At 33.3% G+C, this 23,237-nt stretch overlaps 1 long non-coding RNA gene across 2 annotated transcripts in view; it reads left to right on the forward strand.

The window, feature by feature from the left end:
• Positions 1-5,593: 5,593 nt before the first annotated feature.
• The window catches only part of LOC126975527 (uncharacterized), a 169,522-nt gene continuing 151,878 nt past the window's right edge, over positions 5,594-23,237 (forward strand). Inside the window, exon 1 of one of the 2 annotated variants that reach the window (XR_007731736.1) lies at positions 5,594-6,519. This is a non-coding gene — a long non-coding RNA (uncharacterized LOC126975527). The other variant, XR_007731739.1, reaches the window with a different exon arrangement.

Raw genomic sequence — 23,237 nt, forward strand, 5'->3', positions numbered from 1 at the left:
GATTTAAATCCAGCAATCTTTTTTGAAGACCATTATTCTTACCGCGCATATTTGATCCATTATCATAACCCTGTCCCCTTAAATTGTTTATATCCAAATTAATGTTGTCTAGTTTTTCTAAAATAAATGACGTCAATCCAGCGCCAGTTGTATCTATAATTGGACAGAAAGCTAGGAAATGCTCTCTTGTTTCCAACTTTCTAGTTTCTGTGTTAAAATTGACAAATCTTATTATAATACTAATTTGTTCTACGTGTGAAACGTCAGGAGTACAATCCAGTTAGTCTAAGATCCCGCTGCGGGATTGGTGTGCTCATCGACTTTTTGTTTCAAACCAAATTTTTATGTTTATTTATAATTAAGAGAATATATATTTACTAGGGTGCCTATCAAAATTTGGCCGCCATTATTTTTAATTAAATTATTTTTAATTGATTTTTGGTAAAAAATTTCGTTTATTTATTTTTTAAATAAAATAACGTCTACATCACGGTAATTAATATGAAGATTCTAAAAAATCACGGTTGCCGTTGCGCACCTCTTTGCAGCCAGGTGTAAACAGGTATGATTTCGATAAATTTATACGTTTATAACCTATTTTCAAAATGAAGCTAATTTTTTTCTATTAATTATCATATAAAGTTGCTTAATTAAATCTGGCCGCAAATAAGGGTTACTGGCTGTTAAAGATAATAAATATTTAAGGTAGAGTGAAAAAAAAAAGAGGTGATGGTACTACGTTCTTCGATAAAAATAAATATTAGTAATTTTTTTTAGTTTATTATTTTTATTTAATCGTTGATTTTTGAAAAAATTAAATATTTAATTTTTTAAATTATCATTTTTTTTTAAATGCATTAGTAGAGTTTTTAAATTATTCATGTCTTCAAATTATGCATTAAGTATTTTTTTTAAGTTATTAATATAACAAAGAAAAAAAAATTTTTAATAATAAATAAAAAAAAATTAATAATTACATTTTGAAAAAAGAACATTAATCAATTTTTTAAATAAATAATGATTTAAAAAATATATTAATGATATTTGTTAAATTGTTAATTTTTTGATAAATGCAGTAATTCATTGTTATAAAAATAAGAAATTAAAAAAAAAATTTTTAACAAAAAAACCTCAAAGAATAGAACTGTCATTTATATTGCAACTATAACGTATATTATTCTTAAATTCAATTCAACTTTTACTTACGGTTTGTGTTTTGCAAAAATCTTCAAATTCTTGTTTATCTTTTTGCTTCAGAACCACAATTTTTTTTAGACACTCTGAATGATATCCAAAATCATTAGTAGAGTCAATTGTAAATAAAAGGTCATGATATTTATATTTTTTTTTACGACGAAACAATAACATTAGCGAGCACTTTTGGAATGATACATCTTTATCAATTTTATTTTACGTTAATTAATAAAATAATTTTTAGATGCACAAATAAAATAACAATGTAAATATAAAACGTTGTTTATTACGAACTCCAAAACAGCGTGGTTTTTATGTTAGAATAAAAATGCTGCATCTGTTCAGTTGAGAACACTAACATTCGACGCATGCGCAATGGCTTAAAAGCGTCGCACAGCCGGCAATCGCTGTCCTCGTCTGACAAATGATGTTACGCGCTAACTCTCTTTCACTCTACCTTAAATATTTATTATCTTTAACAGCCAGTAACCCTTATTTGCGGCCAGATTTAATTAAGCAACTTTATATGACAATTAATAGAAAAAAATTAGCTTCAATTTGACATATAATTAATGAAAATAGGTTATAAACGTATAAATTTATCGAAATCATACCTGTTTACACCTGGCTGCAAAGAGGTGCGGCCAGGTGCGCAACGGCAACCGTGATTTTTTAGAATCTTCATATTAATTACCGTGATGTAGACGTTATTTTATTTAAAAAATAAATAAACGAAATTTTTTACCAAAAATCAATTAAAAATAATGGCGGCCAAATTTTGATAGGCACCCTAGTAAATATATATTCTCTTAATTATAAATAAATATAAAAATTTGGTTTGAAACAAAAAGTCGATGAGCACACCAATCCCGCAGCGGGATCTCGTACTAAGTATTATTAAAAAATATTTATTAATTCGACATAAATTTAAAATAAAATGTTGAATTTGGTTACCGAGTATGTAAATTATTTCATTTTGAATTTTATCTCCAAGATAAGTCGGCATATTTTTGAAATCCGTATCATTCGTTACGCGTCGTATGTGTTCAGTCATTGAAAGATCAAATTATCCTAACATTTCAATACATTTAAAAAAATTACCATTGTTACGATCATATAATTTTTGGCTTTGGCCACGAAAAGCCATATTTTGTGTACTTAGAAATTGGACCACATATATTATTCTTTTGATTACATCGTACCAGCGCTGCTTTTCAACCTCTAAAAGTTTTTGTTGAATACTATCAATAGTGTTCTTATTTTAAGAGCATGACACAAATCTGTCCATTTTTTATAATTATTGAAATGAGCAGAACTTTTCTCATGTCTGCTGCAATACAAAGCTAAATGTTGCCAATCACTAATTCCCTCGCAGAATTTATTTTTATGTTTTGATTCAAATAGCTTGCAACAGAAGCAGTAAACGGCATTTTCGGACACTGAATACAGCAGCCACTCTCTGTGATACTTTTCACCGTTTCCTAAATGCCTTTCATAATAATACTCAGAAAATTTTCGTCCCGAAGAATCACGCGGAAAATTATACTGTTTAATTTGTTTAATCGGATTTTCTATTAAATACTGGATCAAAGTAGCGTTTAAAACTTCTGGCCAGGCTCCAGGATCATCTTTGGAAAAAGTTGGTATTGGTGACGATAATTGTCTTGACGGTGACGATGGTGTATCAGGCACAGGCACAGACGTAACTTCGGCGGCATCATCTTAAATTAATAACAGACAAACAAATACATAATATTGTTCACATGAGTACCTATCTATCTCCTTGTCTGAATAAACTGATTTATCTATCTATGAATAATTATTTATATTTATACAAATTAGAGTGTCTGTTTGTAATATTAAAATAATCGCTTTTTACTAAATGCTTATGGTTGTACGCATTCAGTAAAAAGTACATAAAGTAAAATATAATTTTTTACAATTTTTGTCTGTCTGTTCCTTCCGTCTAATCTCTAAAAACGGCCGGAAAAAAAGTTAATTTTTCTATTCAAAATTGAAAAAAAAAAAAATTTTTTTAAAATATCCCAAACAGAAGTTATAATATTTATTTTATACAAAATTACACAAAAAGTACACACTTACCACTACATGAAGCGTTTTTTGAATCAGATTTAATAACACTTTCATCGATAACATGACTGGTTTCTGTCTCTAATGATTGTGTCGAAGTGGATGGTTGAGCCGTAAAATAGATACTTATTTTAGTTGCATTTTTATTACGTTCTTCTTCTTGTTTTCTTTTCCTTATTAGATTCTGGTAACCAGATAATTTATTTTTTTTATCATGATTACTATCACTCATCGTGAAAACACGTTAAAACAATCAGTAGGTAACACCCAAACAATGATTATAAAAATTCAATGCGCACCTTACACACACACACTTTCAATCAAATGATTGTTCATTTGTTTTGTTTTGCCTTAGCTATCTCGTTCGTTAAAATCGGGGAATACCCGTGACCCCACCCCCGCTTGCGTCGCACGCATCGCATCGGGTTGCGTTCAGAAACTCACTCATACTCACACAAACTCGGCGCCTCTACGGTTTAAAATAACTAGTACTTTTTCTCTGGTTCAAAGAACTGCCGCCGTTTTAACGTTGAGCTCGTAAGGAATGTAAACTAAAACCCTAAACGTAAAATGAAACCATAAACGTGAATAATAATAAACATTAAATATTGAGAGACTTGTTCAATAAGCGTTTTAGATGTTTTGTTGTTTACAAGGCCTATGTTGCGCCTATTGTACCTACTTACTTGTCGATACTCCACTACAAAAAACATCAATCGGCGCGGCGCCCCTATTGTCTTGGCGCCTGTGTGCGCCGCACACTTCGCACACAGGGGCGGCGCGGCCCTGCCAGGAATGTCGCTATGGCTGGGGATCCATACAAACGACACAGAAAGACCAAAGTGATTGCATTTATTTAATAGATTTCTTATTTCTATGACAACAGAAGAAATGTTTTTTGATTTAAATGGGAACCTATTGAGAGACTGTAAGGCACTTTTTGAATCAGAGAAAATTATTGTTTTTGGAAGTTTAAATAGAATAATATATTCAAAAGCCTTAAAAATACCATAACATTCCCCAGTAAACACCGATGTTTCCGGAGGAAGTTTAATTTTCTGTGATATTTTAAATTGAGCGTGATAGACACCTACACCAACGGGATCCGAGGAGGAATGTTGAGACGCGTCTGTGTAAATATGGTGGTAATCAACCCAAACAGTATTTTTAAGAAGATTAAACGAAAAATTTGTACTAATATCGTGCTTATTTAAATCTGAGTTAAAATTAATTTCTGGAAGCAACATTAATGCTTCAAAGCTAGTACTGAAAAGAGGATAATTAATGGATCGATAAATAGGAGCTTTTATGGTGATAAATTTCTTAAAACTATTGATTAGACAAGGTGGTTTTTTATTTGACCAATATACAGATGAATCTATATAATGAGAAAGTTTCTGAAGTTTGTTATAAAGAGAGTGGTTAAGAAACTGAAAAGATCGGAATATAAATTTGTCTGCTAAATATTGACGACGTAGATGTAGTGGAGGATCACCACATTCTACTTGAAGAGCATTGATAGGACTTGACCGCATAGCACCAGAAACTACTCGTAAAGCTTTGGACTGTATGAAATCTAGTTTTTTAAATGCCTTGACACTACCAGGCTCCAGCAAGAATGTACCATAATCTAATATACTTCTTATAAGAGCATTATATAACAATTTCATGAAAAAACGGTGCGCACCCCACCAAACACCTGACAGGCATCTTAAAATATTAAGAGTACGCTCACATTTAGCATTTAGGTAATCACAATGTGGGATACCAGTTAGTTTCGAATCTAAGACAATTCCCAAAAACTTAACATTATCTTTAACTAGAATCTGATAACCCTCATAAAATATAGAAATAGGAGGAGGAGTTCTTGATCTCGTGAATAAAACTATTGTACTTTTTTCAGGTGATAGATCAAGGCCATTTAAGTCCAACCAAGTTTTTAAATTTATCAGCGGTTGTGTTATAGAAGAACTAGCTTTTTCAATAGAAATATCACGACAGTAAATTAATAGATCATCAGCATACTGAAGAACATTTACACTATTAAGTGATGATTTTAAATCGTGTGTATAAATATTATACAATATTGGGCTAAGTACTGATCCCTGGGGGAGGCCCTTTGAAACAAGTCGAGTAATTGACTTCCTGTCATCTAGTTTCAGGATTATGTATCTTTCGGAAAGCATGTTTATGATAAAATTTGTTAATAGCAGAGGTATATTAAGTTGTAAAAGCTTACTCTTTAAAATACTTATTACGACATTATCATAGGCACAATTTATATCTAAGAACGCAGCTTTTACTGATTTATTATTTGAAAATGATAATTGAATATCAGAAATGAATATACTTAAGCTATCAATAGTACTTTTCCCACGTCTGAAACCGAATTGGGATTCACATAATAGACCGTTATGCTCAACAAACCATTCTAAACGATTTTTTATAAGATGTTCTGTAATTTTCATCAAAACAGAAGAAAGTGCGATTGGGCGATAGGCAGAATGGTCTGAAGAACACCTATTAGGTTTCAGTACGGGAATTATTTCTTGACGTTTCCACGTGGAGGGGATGTTACCAGATGTCACTATGGAATTTATAAGAGATAAATAATAAAATAAAGCATCATCATCTAAATGAGAGATAAAGGAATACGGAATACCGTCCAGTGCAGGAGCAGAATCCTTAACATGAGACAATACACCTTTTAGTTCAGTCAGAGAAAATATACTGTTTAAACCAAAACAGTTATCATTATTTATATTTATTACAGGGTAACCAATTATTAAGTCTTCAGGAACGAAAGGTGGAGCCAATTTATCTAAAAAGCTATTAACTAAATGAAAAGGGATTGATTTTGGAGATGAATCTTTGTATGCAGATCTAAACCTTCTTATATTATGCCATACAAGAGATGGTTTGACATCAGGTGATATTGAATAGCAGAAATTTTTCCAGCCATCAAATTTCTTTTTCTTTAGAAATTTTGAAGTTTCTGACATACTCTTTGTAAGAATTTCAAAATTCTCATCAGTGGAACATTGACAGTATGTAATTTCAGCATATTTTCTTCTCTTTACTGCCTCAGTACATTCGTTATCCCACCAAGGAGGAGAAGGAATAAAACCCAAAGAGCTATTTTTACTTGGAAATATCTCATTGGCAACCTCAATAAAGATTCTTGCTAAAGAATCTGCACACTGAGATTCTGTACCTGGATTAATTTTTGGAAGTGTAAAGATTTTGTTTTTTATTAGATCTTTATATAAATCCCAATCAACATCATTAAGCTTATATTTTAAACGAGGAGAATAAGTTTTATGTAATACTTTATTGTTATTATTGCAGGTTGGAAATGATAATAATAGTGGGAAGTGATCACTACCAAAAGTAGATCGTAATGGATCCCAGGACAAAGAATAAACAAGATTAGGTGTAGTGACTGTTAAATCTGGAGCACTTGGGCCCTCGTCAGGATGAGAACGTCGTGTAGGACGACCATCATTTAATATACACAAATTCACTGAATCAAATATATCTATTAATGTGTTACCATAACTATTAGAAGATAAGTAACCCCAGGATTCATGGTGACAGTTAAAATCACCAAGGATCATTAAGGCTTCGGAAGAATGGAAATAATATCTTTAATTTCATTTAAGATTGCAGAAGAAGGATGAGGTATATAAATAGATACATAACAGATATTTTCAACTAAAGCAGCAATAATAGAAAAATCATTACTGTGAGAAGGAATAGAGAAGAGAGAAAAGGAAAGAGGGTGTTTCACAAGCATGGCTACTCCGCCATGCCCATCCACACGATCTTCTCTGAGACATGAATAACCATGAATCTTAAATAAAGATCCTGGTTTCAACCATGTCTCTTGAAGAGCACAGATATAAGGTTTATATTTATTTAATAAATAAATAAGATCATTTTTTTTAGGAGTGATGCTTTGACAATTCCATTGAAGAACTTTGTCCATTATTTGGTTTATAAATTTGAGTAATTGCAGAAACTAATAAGGCAGCTTTGGACGGTGAAAATTCATTCGATTGACTAAGAGATTTTATAAGAGAAATAATTAAATCAATTTCATTTTCTTTGTTAATTAATGCACATCCATTAGAGGGTTGGGGAATATTAAAATCCCTTAAAATTTCTTGGTGAGCAGATTTGTCATATCCTTTGCTAAGTGTAGGTGGAGGCTTTGGTTTAACAAAAACAGTTTTTTTATATGAAGTATTGTTTATAGCTTTAGGTGTTGAATGTTGATGCTGGGTTGGAAAAGTATTAGGAGTGATGTTAGGTGATGAGAGTAATGTATCTGCATATGAAATTCGAGAGACAGATGGATGTATCTTTGAAGCTTCTGAATAGGAAATACAGTTTTTAGCCATTGATTCCTTTATAGCTCTTTGTCTTTCATATTCTAAACATTTTTTATCAGTTGCAATATGGGAACCTTTACATAAACAACAAGATATAAAATCATCTTGAACAGAGCAGTTATCACCACTATGTCCTTGACCACATCTAAAACATCTTGGTTTAGATCTGCATTGAGATTTCACATGACCAAACCGACAACAATTGTAGCATTGAATAGTAGGATATATATACAAGTCTACAGTAAGAGAAGTGTAGCACATATATACTCGTTTAGGCAAAAACTGTCCATCAAAAGTAAATACCACAGACTCAGTACATTTAAGATGGTTTTGTCCATCAATCATCATCTTTCGTTTTATTCTCCTAATTTTTATGATTGGGCCACAGCCAATAGGAACAGAAACATTATCTTTTATTTCCTCTTCAGACCACTCAGCTGGTACTCCTCTGACTATTCCTATTCTTCTCACAGAAAATGATGGAATAAAAGCCTTATATTTTTCATTTTCTAAATTTTTGTTTTCAACAAAGTCATTTGCATCTTGGTACTTAGAAAAAGAAATAGATAACCTATTCCGGCCTATCCTTTTTAAACTTCCATTCACAATATTTTTAATAGAATTTCTTTTGAGAAAACGACCAAATGTAACTGGATGTAAAGTAACATTATCATCGGGAGATGAATACTGTTTCTGAATGTGTACAACAAAAGGAGCAGCATCTAATGAGTTATTTATTTATTTATTTATTTATTTAGAAATACCAACATTTGTTTACATTGATGCGTTACATATTTATAATATAGACTAAATATAATGTGCTTAATGTAACAAACAATTACAGGTATCTACCACATGCTTTAATAATTTTCACAAAGTAAATATTAGTTTAAGGGAAAAAAATATATGCTAACAAGTAATAATGGTTAAATGATTTTGTTTGAAATTATTATTATTTAAGATTATTATATATATATTATAAAACTAAGAAACATAATTATTATGACTACATTTTATTCACTAAACTTACATACAAATAATTTACGAACTGTATAGACAGAAGTCGTGAAATTAATATCGATGTAATCGCTATATATGTTTACCATCTTGCACAGCCTAGGAATAGGAGAGTTCGCTCCAAACATACATCTTCGAACCGGTGGAACTAGCGGAGCAATTTGCTTCCGGGGATATCTACTAGGGACACGAAAATTAATTTTATTCAGAAGCTGAGGACAGTCAATCTTGTCATTTAAAAGTTTTAATACAAAGATAAGATCGATTAGAGTTCGCCTGTCTTCTAAGGAAGTCATTTTGAAAAATACGAGTCTATTAGCATAGGTAAACAGACTTTTTCTTGAAAGTCCGTTCGAATAAATTAAATGCCAAATAAATCTTTTTTGAATTCGCTCTATTCTTAACATGTGTGTCGCATAGTGAGGTCTCCAAACTACCGATCCATATTCCAATATGCTCCGTACCAATGAGTTGTAAAGTGAAATTTTTAAAAAGTTGTCACGAAATACTTTTATGTTTCTAATTAAAAATCCTAACATTTTAGATGCCCGAGAGGTAACATACTCTATATGGGGAACGAAAGTTAACTTAGCATCAAAAACAATGCCAAGATCTTTAACTTGATTTAACTTATGAATAGAAGTCCCATTAATGCTATAATTGTACGCTACGTTACTTCTTTTCCGTGAAAAAGTAATAAAGTGGCACTTATCTGAGTTTAATACCATACCATTATAATGGCACCATAAAGTAATGCTCTCGAGATTTTCGATTGAATTAATTTCTTTTAATATTTTCAAGTCATCGGCATAGAGATAAGGTTTTGATGATTTTATGGAATTGACGATATCGTTAATAAAAAAATTGAAAAGTAGGGGCCCTAAATGAGAGCCCTGCGGTACACCAGATGTAATAAATTGAGGTGAGGAATTGAAGCCATTCACCACCACAAAAAAGTAGCGACTAGACAAATATGATCTAAACCATTCCAAAAATATGTTGGATATACCATAAGCTGATAATTTGGCGATCAAGATACTATGACACACTCGATCAAAAGCCTTACTGAAGTCAGTATATACAACGTCGACCTGTTTCTGTGCATCCAGTAATTCGGTTATAGTTTCACAAAAATCTACGAGATTGGTTGTTGTTGATCTTAAAGGTACAAAGCCATGTTGAACTTCATGTAAGAACAATTTGAAGTGATTTTGTAGAAAAGGACAAATTAAGGATTCTAAAATTTTGGCAAATGTGGACAAAATGGAGATTGGTCTATAGTTTTTAATTAATTCCTGAGGGCCTGACTTATGTATGTGGACCACCTTGGCTGTTTTCCAATATAACGGAAAGCATCCCGTACTCAGAGATTTATTGTATATAAATGAGAGGGGTACTGCCAACTGCTCAGCACATTCAACCACAAAAATTGAAGGAATTCCATCTGGCCCAGCTCCTTTATTTCTATCCAGTGATTGCAGTTTTTTTAAAATCATATTATCGTCAATCTGTGGCGGCATCAATAACGGACCATTATTCCTGACATTATAGAAATAATCAGAGTTTAGACAGTTATTGTAAGGTTGTCCACTGTTATTTGTATAAATAGAGCCAAAATATGAAGAAAAAAGTTCACAGATTTGGGGGCCATCTGAAGTTATCACCTCACCATCAGTCATAAGAGCCGGATACGCACTAGTACCACCACGTTTCGATTTAATGTAACTCCAAAAAAACTTTGGGTTATGCCTAAATTCTTTTTGTAAATTGACTAAATGTCGGTTATAGCAAACAGAAGCCAGACGGGTACAACGTGAACTTATTAACTTTAATTCAATATAATCTCGGGGGTTTCTTTAATGTTTGAAACGGAATCTTAACTTATTTTTTTCTTTTAAACAATGAATTAATGAACGGTCATACCAAGAAGGATATTTATGATTACATTTATTTTTTAAAGGAACCGTTTCACGTATTATTTGTTGAATATTGGCGTAAAATAAATTAACCATATCATTAACGTTGTCATGTTTACTTATCATATCTTTCCAGTCAATCTGTGCTAATTTTGAGCGTATAATATCATATTCTGCCCTTCGAAAATTGAGTTGCGGGTTATTTTCATTAAAATGTAATTTATTTTCACGCATAAATAGTATATCAATTTCCAGAGGAGGATGCAATATATCAATAGTGCTTAAGGCATCGTGTGATTGCCTGACTGTGCAAGTTGGCAAATTAGTTAAGACCAAATCAAGAATTTTCCCAGAATGGTTAAAAATATAATTATTTTGTTTTAAATTATTAGTATGAATAAAATCAATTAAGGAGCGACTTATTTCAGGAATAATATAATCACTGGGAGCGTCATTCAGTAAAGGCCAATTAATGCTGCTCAAATTAAAATCTCCAAGTATACAATTCTCACAAGTTTGATAACATTCTAATATAGAGCTGCATTTATCCAAAAAACCGTTCAGCCTAGAACGATTAACTGGTGGAGTCATGTAAATTACACAAAAGGCTATCTGACGAGTAATTTTAAACTTAGAAAAAGGTAAATCAACAAGAACCCAAAAATCTTCTAAGTCTGTTTCCCAACTACATATTCTACGTGAACTAAATTTTCTCGACACAGCGATAAGTACGCCACCACCGTCACTTTTGAAACTGAATTTGAAATCGTGTCTGTCTCTTCTATACACTATGTATCTCGGGTCGAAAAGCTCGCTACTCGCCACACTACTATTTAACCAGGTCTCAGTTAGAACCACTATATCATAATTATTACATAACACTTGGCGATAAAAATTATGTGTTTTAGTTTTTAAGCCTCTTGAGTTCTGATAGTATACATTTAAACTATCGAATTTTAAATTTATTTATCACTAAAAATAATATAATAATTAACACCTAAATAAGATTGTCCAGCGTATTTTTATTTTTGATCAGAATATATTGGGAACCTTCATTTTTCCTTATAAAAATTTTGCCATTGCGAATCCATGTTATTATATAACAGCCTTGCAACAGGGGGCTGTGGCTGTTGTGGAGTGTCTGTGTTATTTTTTTGTATGGTCTCTACTAGTATAGAAGAATTATTGCAGGAATCGACTTTGGAAAGAATTTGTTTGTCACTAATGTCTACACATTTGCAATCACTTTCCTTAATATCCTTCTTATCACCACGGTGTTTTCGTCGTCTTTTATTACAGTGTCTGCATATTCTGGGTCAAGCTGACACTCTTTTACGGCCACTAGATGTCTGAGACACAGAACCATCTGTATCCATCGTGCTACCTTCGTCATTATTAGAAATTGTCACTACCTATATCAGGGGCTGTCCCCCCAGGATCATCCGGGGGGTCCATCATATCATAGAAAAGTGAAGAAAAGAAGACTTACCAATAGGATGAAATTTACACAAATTAACACTTTAATAAAAACTAACTACTAAAATATATACAAACTACAACTTATCTGATCAAAATATCTAAATATTTACATGAAAATAAAATGAAAAATTATCAAAATTACGTGCGACCGATCTTAAGTTTCCCGCCCTTTCCAGTATTTACTTGATGTCATGATCAAAACTCTTCATGAGCCTTGAAACGCAAAATCAAAAAAGCGATTGTTTGAAACAAGCAGTCCTTGATAGATTGACATTTGACAGATGACGGTTTAGAGACTGAGCGTTGGGCGATTAAATAAAACACAGCGGTACGCTGGACAACCTAAGCATCCTTACTTCTGAAATTCGTTTGGCATTTTCTAGAAGCGAGTATGTTGTTGGGGTCTTTCTAGATGTCTCAGCAGCATATGACAACGTTCACCTTCCTCTACTCAGGCAGAAACTGCACCAGCTGAGTATTCCTTTTAGGTTGATCAATATCATTTGTAAAATGTTAATGGGTCGCTCTATTTCCGTCCGCCATCAAGGAACCCTCCTCCCACCTCGAACTGTCTGGAAGGGCCTCCCACAGGGTTCGGTGTTAAGTCCTATCCTATATAATATATATACTTCTGACCTAGCCCTTACTGTTAGCCCATTCTGCAAAATTCTTCAATATGCTGATGATATAGTACTATACTCCGTCCTTATCTTCTTTTAACTATTCATCATCTTGCTTGAATTCCGCTTTATATTATCTGAATCAATGGCTCTTAGACCACAACCTCACTCTTTCTGTTCCCAAATGTACTGCGGTTATTTTTTCCCGAAAACGCACTATATTGCTCATAAATCTCTCAGTAGGTGATGAATCAGTCCCGTTTAAGGATAATGTTAAATTCCTAGGTCTTTTTCTTGACTCTAAGCTCTCCGGTATTCACCACTTGAAGTACATTGTTAAGAAATGTGAGAGGGATGTAAACGTTATGAGGGCCCATTCGGGGGTACGCTGGGGTGCCCACCCATTTTGTCAAAAACTTTTATACAATGCTATCGTTCGTAGTCATTTTGATTACGGTAGCTTTCTAATTGAGCCGTGGAGCAAAATAGCCCTGTCCAAATTAGAGAAAATCCAGTCCAAATGCTTACGAATAATAACTGATGCTATGAAATGTTCTCCCGTCAACGCTCTCCAAGTGGAGTGTGTAGACCCACCTCTTCACCTTCGCCGTCAGCACCTAGCCGATAGATTCATAACTAACGTAATCCAATTTAGCGCACACCCCCTTCTTGATATTCTGCACTCTTTGTCTCTAACTATTCAAACTTCTTTATATTGGTCTCATAAAGATCCGCCTCCGTTAATTAATTCTTATATTAAATTTAAAGCCTTTCCACTTCCCATTTACCAATCAGCCTTATGCCCAGTCTTTGAAGTAGAATATCAGTCTCTCATTTTCCAACCTAAAATTTTCTTTGACTTTGAAATTACTAAACACTGCCCTGAAGCCAATAGAAAATTTAATTCTATTCTATCTTCTGAGTGGTCTGATTGGGTGACGTTGTACACGGACGAATCCAAATTATCCAATAATAGCTGGGTCGGGTCTGCAGTTTGGATCCCTAAGTTCCGTATAATTCTAAATTACAAAAGTCCCCCGCAGAATTCCATCTTTACTGGCGAATCAATTGCCCTGTCAGAGGCGGTATCATGTATCTTATGTTGAATCACATAAGATCAACAAGTCTTTAATCTTGTCTAACTCATTAAGCTGCTTGTTGGACCTAACAAAAAATCCTTTCAAATCTTCAAACAACTTCACAATTAATTTAAGAACAAAGGCATCCCTGTACAGATGTCACATAATGGGAATAGAAGTTGCATTAGCTTGGATACTTAGTCATCTAGGGATAACTAGGCAATGAAATTGCAGACTAGTGCGCTAAAGACGCGATTCAGTCTGGAACATTAAAATTTAATTACTGTTTTCCTCGAGATCTACGCGCTATGTCTAAACACTTTCTGACTGATTCATGGAATGCTTTATGGCAAATCACAAAACAAACTAAAGGTAAATTCTATGGTTCTATCCAACCCTTTATCCCCTCTAAGCCCTGGTTCTTTCCTCAAAAAAAACAAAATAAACTTTTCACTTCTGTCATCATATGACTTCGCTTGGGATTTGTCTGTTCCCCAAGAATTTTTGGCCAAGATCCGGGTAAGGGACCATTCTATATGTGAATGTGGCCTTGAGGAAGGTACTATTGAACATATTTTTTTCTATTGCCCTAAATTGTCAATTCCTCTATATTATGACCTTCTACCGAAGGATATCCCTCGCCCCATCAACATCCCTTTTCTTCTTACTTTATGCCAGTCCCCTTTCATAAAGATTCTGTACAAATTTATCTCCCGCAATAATATTAAATTGTAATTTCTATTCTCCATACTTTCTACGCTTCTATTAGGCACATATTCCCACTTACATTCACACATTTCTCCCTTAAACTTAGATTAGATACTAACAAGGTAGTTAATATTGTTGTGTTATGGGTGTTTATTACTAACCGTACTAACTCTTGTTGCCTATTCTTCAGTTCACAAAAAAAAAACACACCTATATCAACCGTTCATTTCCTTTTAAATCAGCTCTTTATATACTTCAATCAGCTAAATTAAAATAAAAAATCTCTCCACCTTGACGTTCGCCGAATCGTCGACATTCAGTCGACGGAGCCAGTTATAGAAAAAAAAAACTGCTTGACTGTGAGGAATATGTGGAAGATATGATTTATTTGAAAGTTACATGATACTAGCTGACCCAGCAAACGTTGTATTGCCGATATTAAAATCGCGATACAAAAGTAACTGTTCATCGTAGATGGCCGATTCTCAGACCTACTCAATATGCTCACAAAATTTCATGAGAATCGGTCAAGCCGTTTCGGAGGAGTACGGGAACGAACATTGTGACACAAGAATTTTATATATAAGATATATACAAAATCCTTAAAACTAGTTACCCAATTACAATTGTTACTCAAACAATATTTACAAGTTCAGAAAATACACACCAATACTAAAGCTTACATTTTAACCAATAGTAAAACGTTTCATTCAATAAGAATTGAGAATAATATTATGTGTTCTATCTCGCTCTAAAACTAATGCTATCGCAGTAAGCCGGCCAGAGAGCGCGGTTTGTGTAAACTCGCGTCGAACCTCGATCATACGATGTCAATGAGCATTCAGCACCTACTCTGTCGCTCATTGATTAAAATTGCATGAATAGCGATCGACCCCCGAGTCCCGACGCGTCATTCGAGGACGCTCGGCCTTGCTGTGTGGTTGTGTAACGCGGAGCATATGACTGATCACGTGAGTATATCTGCGGTCGTCGAGAGAACGTGACGATGCTCTTACATCGATTAGGTGACTACTGGTGATCTGTATGATTCTATGAGTTGATGTCCAGCATTATGAAATGGTTCTTATCAGAGCTAATATTACGTTATATAAAATAAAATGTTCTTTTCAGAACGAATCTTTCGGCATACGCTTATTACAGTTATTATGCACGATTAATATTTCTACGATCTATAATGCTACGAAGGTATTACGTTACAAGTTAGATATTAGACATTTGTATTAATTGATAATATTATTGGTTGTAGGTACAGCTACAGGAGTCCCCTTCAAGTGAAACGCACCGGCAACTTGATGTGTCGGCCTGTCCTTGACATTTTGATAGGCTGGGACGTCAAGTTGTTTGTAGGGTATTTGTATTTTATTTGGGTATTGGTGGTATGATTGTTAGGTATGGTATCGGTAAGGTTTTTGGTAACTTGTACAGGTAAAGGTAATGAATATAATGTATTGATTTCTTCAGTTTTATTTAATAAATATGCAGGGTTTAAACGGTCGATCGATATGTTTGTTTGTCGACCTGGTAACTGAATGGTATATACTTTACCGCTTCGTTTGATAACACACTAGGTCCTTCATATGGTGTTTGTAATGGTGGTTTTACTGAATCTATTCTAATAAACACATGACTGCATGTATGTAAGTCTTGATGAACAAATATGTGTTTGTTATTACGATGTGAAGTAGGTGAGTGTGGTTTATTAGCTGCGATATGGGTACGTAATTTATAAACGTAGGTATGATCCAATGAGGTAGATGATGTTTGTGTGTTTATGTCGAAGAAATCACTTAGTAGACGAAGGTTATAGCCGTATGTTAGTTAGGCGGCGCTAACGCCTGTATCCGATCGTAGAACTGCGCGCAGGCTTAATAATACGGTTGGTAGTTCATTGAACCATGCACAGGTGTTCGTTAACCTTGAACGAAGGGCTGTCTTCAAGCAACGATGAAAGCGTTCTACCTTTCCGTTACTCTTTGGGTTATTATATACTTCGTATCCGTTTAACTCCCATAGTTTTCATCAAGTTGGTAAACAGAGAGCTTTCGAATTGTCGACCTTGATCGCTTGTTAGTGTCGCTGGGCATCCAAATCTTGAGATCCAGTGATTGTATATGATATCTGCAATTGTCTCGGCTGTAATATTGTCGCTAGGGATGGCCTCAGGCAAACCAGTATGTCTGTCGATCATTGTTATCAGATAACAATGTCCTTGAGCAGAGGTAGGTAGAGGTCCAACAATATTCAAATTCAAATATTTTTATTCAAAATAGGATTTAAAATCACTTATTGAACGTCAAAATCTACCACCCATTCAAAAGAGACTGCCTCAAACCTGAGAAGAATGGGCGCAAGAAACTCAGCGGGCTTTTTTTTTTATATAAAATATGGATTACAATGTAATATCGTACAATAAACATTTATAATTAAGGAGCCTGAGGGTGTTCGCTTTATTCCCAGTCCGTGGTGTCATTAAGAAATGCTATAATAACCTTTCCCACACAAACGTTTTTTAACAATTCTTTTAAATTTCGTAACACATTTGTTTTGTACATTTTCTGGGATCATATTGTAGAAGCATATACATCGCCCAACAAAAGACTTACTAACTCGATCCAACCGAGTAGTAGGCATAACAAGTTTACATTTGTTTCTCGTGTTAACATTATGAATGTCACAGTTTCTAGAAAATTCCTCAATGTGCTTATGAACATACAAAACATTATTTACAATATCGAAAATGTATTGAGAAGCAACAGTCAAAATGTTTATTTCTTTAAATTTTTCTCTTAATGATTCTTTGGGACCTACGTTATAAATCGCGCGAATAGCCATCTTCTGCAGCACAAAGAAAGTATTAATATCGGCCGCACTGCCCATAACAATATACCATAGGACATAATACTATGAAAATAACTAAAGTATACTAATCTCGCCGTATCTATGTCAGTTAACCGTCTAATTTTCTTAACCGCATGTGCTGCAGAACTAAGCCTATTCGCCAATCCTTCAATATGGGGGCCCCACTGCAATCTGGAATCAAGAGTAATGCCAAGAAATATTTATTTTTTTATTTATTATTTTATTTTATTCGGGAAACAAACAGTACAACTTAATACACTTAAAAAATAAAACTTAAAATATAAATCACTGACCAATAAAAGTTTCCACAATTAAATAGTACATAGAAAAATGCGAGCAAATTAATTACAATTTAAAAGTACCTATTTGTAATGAAAATAATAAATATTAATTAAATATATTGAATTGAAAATAACAAAATATTTATAGAAAATTATATATGATTTTAGTCATAATATTAATAATAAAAGCATACATTTTTAAGTTAATAAGTGATGCAATATTTATTATATATAATACTAATGAGAATTATTTAAAACTAAGACATTTTCTTAATTTGTTCAATCAACTTCTGTATCGACCCTGAAAAGTAATCAATTGAACAGAATTCTTTGTTGTATACTAAACAAGAACGGTGAATGAAGGCATTTTGTGCATAGTTAGTGCGTGTAGTATGTAAATTAAATAAAGATTTAATTCGCGAAGATTGTCTTGGACATCGGAAATTAAGGCAATTAAGAAGAAGTGGAGAGTCAATCATATTATGAAGTAATTTTAGCAGAAATATTTGATCCTTTACCTTACGACGTTTTTCCAGAGAGATTAAGTTAGGAACATATTGATCGATAGCGGAACACCTAAATTTTAAATGCTTTAAGAATTTCGTTTGAATTTTCTCTATTTCTTGAATATGGACATTGTAATGAGGATTCCAAATTACCGAGCCGAATTCAAGTAAAGAACGAACAAATGCATTAAATAGAAGAATCAAGGTGGTAATATGTTTAAAATCTTTACTGACTCTAAGAACAAAACCAAGCATGCGATAGATTTTTGCAGTCACACATCTATAGTGGTGAAAAAGGTTAACGAGGAGTCAAGGTGAACGCCCAAATCTCTCACCCATGAAACCCGTTCAATAAGATTTTTATTTAAAGTGTACTTGAATTTAATAGCATTTTTTTGCGAGAAAAAGATATTACGTTACATTTTTTAATATTAAGTTGTAAGAGATTATCATTGCAATATTTACACAATTCATTCAAATCATCCTGTAATAAGCTACAATCCGAAGGTTTACTTATTGTTTTATATAGATATATATATGAAGATTCATATCATCAGCATAGAGAAGAATTGAAGAATGTTTAAATACTGCAATAATGTCATTTATGTATAGGTTAAATAAAAGGGGTCCAAGATGAGATCCTTGAGGAACACCAGAAGGAACAGGCACGAACGTAGAGCAGTAACCTTTAACTGTAACAGCCTGGTTTCGATCCCTGAGGTATGAAGTAAGCCAACGGAGCAGGTCGCCATGTATACCGAGTTCTTCAATTTTACGAATTAAGATAAGATGACAGATTTTATCAAAAGCTTTTGAATAGTCGGTATACACAACATCCACCTGGAAGCCTTGATCCATTGCAGTAGTTACCTGATGAACAAACTCACATAAGTTGGACTCCACACGTTGCTAACGAAACCATGCTGTTGAGGAATAATAATGGGTCGTAGAATAGGAAAAACACAATTGAATATAATTTTTTCAAAAAGTTTAGCAATCGTACATAATTTGGATATGGGTCTGTAATTTTTCACATTGTGCTTGTCACCTGATTTAAAAACTGGTACCACATAACTTTGTTTCCACAGTTGAGGCATAACGCCACTACAAATAGATTTGTGGAATAATAAATAATGAGGAAGAGATAGAGAGGTACGACACGTCTTAAAAAAAATAAGTGGCAAGCCATCTGGCCCACTTCCCTTATTAATATCCAGTTTACTGAGGTATCTCTTTACTATAATAGGAGAAAGTGAAACTGATCCAATGCTAACAGCTATACTTACTCGAAGCACTTACACAATTATTATTGTAGGTTAAGACAGGTGACTCATAAATGGATTCAAAATATTTACTAAAAAGGGAACAAATATCATTTCCATCACTTGCCGTTAATTCGCTTAAATTTATAATATCAGGGATATAACTAGAAGAGTTTTTCGCTCGGACAAATGACCAAAAGAATTTGCTACAATTTTTTATTTTGTTTTCAGAATTTGAAATATACAAGTCATAATATTTAGTTTGTAACCTTTTTTCGCGATCACGCAACAGACTAAACGTATCATAATCAGAAATTCTGATATAAATTTTCCATTTCCTATGATACTTTAATTTTTCTTTAATAACTTTTATTAAGCATCTAGGGTACCAGCAGGGAAACTTATGAGTACGTCTTAAAATTTTGACTGGAATAAAATCATTTACAATTTTATGCATTATTTCATTAAAAAAATTAACTGCATCCAAGATATCACGGCCATCCAATAATTCAAACCAATTAATTTCGGACAGTGCATTATTGATTTCCTCGTAGTTAGCACGGTGAAAAAGTCGAATCAATCTAGCATTTGGCTTAATTAATCGTAAGTTCTGGATAGAAAATAATATTCCCAGAGCTGGGTGATGTGCATCCTCTTTAACAGGCGGTTGAGTGCAATGACTAACGGAACAGTGGCAGTCACTAAAAACAAGATCTAAAAATCTGCCATTGACATTATGAACTGAATTAAATTGCCTCAGATCAGCAAAATTCATAAAGTTGGCCAAGGCATACACCAGACTATTATCGTCGCAAAGGTTACACAGGATCATGACATTGTCATTCCTATCCCACTGCGCAGTCGGAACATTAAAGTCACCCAACACCAAGAAACTATCGTTAGGATAATTTAGCTTCTCATCCGAAACCAGTTCAAAGAAATCAATAAGCCTCTCACAATGATGGTTAATATTAGGGAAATAGCAGCAATATATATGAAGTGACCTGGTTATTACAGTAGACATCAACGATACTGTTACTTTCACTATTTCAGCTGAAAAATTGCTCAATTGAATGGATGTCGACGAACGAACTGTTATGTTAGACTTTAAGGCGATAAGTACACCGCCGCCCATTTTGTCACTACGTACATTATAATTTCTATCACATCTATGGACAGTGTATCTTGAATCAAAGAGTTCGGAATCAAAAATACCATCATACAACCACGTTTCGCTAAGACAGATAATATCATACTCCCCATGCAACATTGCCCTGAAGAACTTATTAGTTTTGGTACGCAAGCCTCGTACGTTTTGGTACAAAATGCTTAAATTATATCGCATGATTTAAAAAGTTTAAAGCAATTACACGTACAAAAAATTCTGTAAAATAATAATTATAACTCCACTATTCAATATTTGCCTGGTATTAAAAGAAAAATTATAATATATTACATAATAAATATAAAAATAACTATAATAACATACATTAAATAGATTCCGCGACTAAAAACCCATTTAAAAGGTAACTTATAAACACAAATGCCTTCACAAACGTTTAATAATAAAATATATAATAACGTATAATAATCAAAAATTAAAATTGAGCAAAATGCATTATAAAGATATAAACAACTATGGCAGGAAAACAAAAAGACTCCATAACATGATGTGCCATAGGTAGATATATAAGTAATCCTTATACAATTTTGTTTAAATCATTCACATTACATATATTTAGTACAGCGCTATTTTCGGAACGTCTTAACATTATACTGCAATTTTTTATCCAAACATATTTATAATTCTTCTCCTTTGCTATTTTTTTTACAGATAGCAGCAAGGTTTTATTTGAACTTGTTAGATGCTCGTTTAAGCAAACATTATTATAATTGTTTGAAAAACCTAAATCATTACCCTTTATCTTTAGTTTTCTTGCTTGTGCAAGGAATTCATCTTTTTTCCATCGACTTAAAAATTTCACAATGATAGGTTTACACTTTTTAGCATCCTTATTTTTTTTTTTGGTGGCAAATCTGGTGATAAAATCAATGTCGGCGCTGGGATCAATTTTAATGGAGGTTTTGCTGGCAACATTTTGTAAAATAGAATACAGATTTTCATTTTTATGTTCAGGAATTCCATAGATTTCAATATTCGATCGACGAGCCCATTGCTCACGATTATTGTTTTCTGTAAGGATTTATTGCATTGTAGATTTTACTTCCTCAAACTCAGATAACTTTTCACTATGCTGATTTAATTCTTTTTCACATTTTTCAATACGTAAAATTAAACTATCAAATTTTGAATTAAAGAAGTCCAAAGATTCCTTTATACAATTGAAATCCTGTCGAATCGATATTAATTCATCTTTGAGTGGAACAAGTGCTGATTTAAATTCATCCTTCAAGCTTGAAAATTCCGATGTGACAACCGTCCTAATCAACTCCAGTAAATTGTTATCATTTTCGGCTTCTTCACATGACGTGTCCACATGAATACGCGAAAATGAACTACCACCTCTTTTAAAATTTATATTGCCATTTGACTTATTAATGACACCACTACTACGTATAGGGGTATTATCGTTGTTTATTTGCCTGGGTAACATTAAAGAGCACTCCGGGCACATCCAATGCTTCTTCAACTCATTATTTAATTCCTTTTTATTATCAGTTGCAAAGAGGCACTGAACATGATAATTTTGTCTACATTTAGTGCAAGTGATAATCTCACCACTGCTTCCTGTTGTCAACTTGCAATACGCAAACTTCATATTTTATTTATAATAAGAATATACTAAAATAAATAAAATAATAAAATGTTATTCACGGCCGAGATTTGAACCACGGACTTTCAACTGTTTAAGTTTGGACAGTCTTGAATACCGCAACGCCAAACTGTCTTGAGTGCAAATGTTGAAATAAGGCATCCAATATTGCACTACTGGCCACAACATTAACTGAGGTCATTGAACTTATTAGCTGAAGGACACACAATGTCACCTCACAACAATATCAATCACAAGATTTCATGTTTGAATACTTCAAATATAGCAGATTCCACTGGTTTTACCACCTCTCCATTTAATAAAATATTCACATCTACATTTTTGACATTTGGCGCGGTGAATTCAATATATTTTGTATTATTGTTATGATTATTTAACAATAAGTTATTGGCGCTAAACCAGTACACGATGTCAGATAGAGCATTGTTTACTTCGTCATACAAAACCTGGCTTCGCTTCACTTTGAATATAAGTGAAGTGTCATCCGCAAACAATACCACCTTGTGTTTTTTTTTCTACAAGGTTAGGTAGATTATTTATATAAATTAGGAAGAGGAAGGGTCCAAGAATAGACCCTTGTGGTACCCCCATACCGAGAGGAGTCCCAGGAGATCTCCTGCCATTCACCTCGACCCTCCGAATCCTATTATTTAAATATGAGATCAGAAGATCGAGTGCAGATCCTCTTATACCATAGTGGCATAGCTTCCTGACCAGCGTTGAATGCTGAACACAATCAAAAGCCTTAGATAAATCACAGAAGATACCAAGTGCATTCTGTGGTTCCTCCCAGGCCTCAAAAATATTCCTGATGAGTTCAACACCTGCATCCGTAATCGAGCATCCCCTAGTAAAGCCAAATTGCTTTATATGAAGTAACTTATAAGTGTTAAAGTGAGTAAGCATTTGGCTTAAAATATTTTTTTCAAAAATTTTATTAAGGTTGGCAACACCGAAACAGGGCGATAGTTATTCGGGTCAGAAGTGAGTCCCGATATAAATATTGGTGTAATTT

This window comes from Leptidea sinapis, chromosome 36 (genome assembly GCF_905404315.1).
Source record: "Leptidea sinapis chromosome 36, ilLepSina1.1, whole genome shotgun sequence".
NCBI classification, from domain to species: Eukaryota; Metazoa; Arthropoda; class Insecta; order Lepidoptera; family Pieridae; genus Leptidea; species Leptidea sinapis.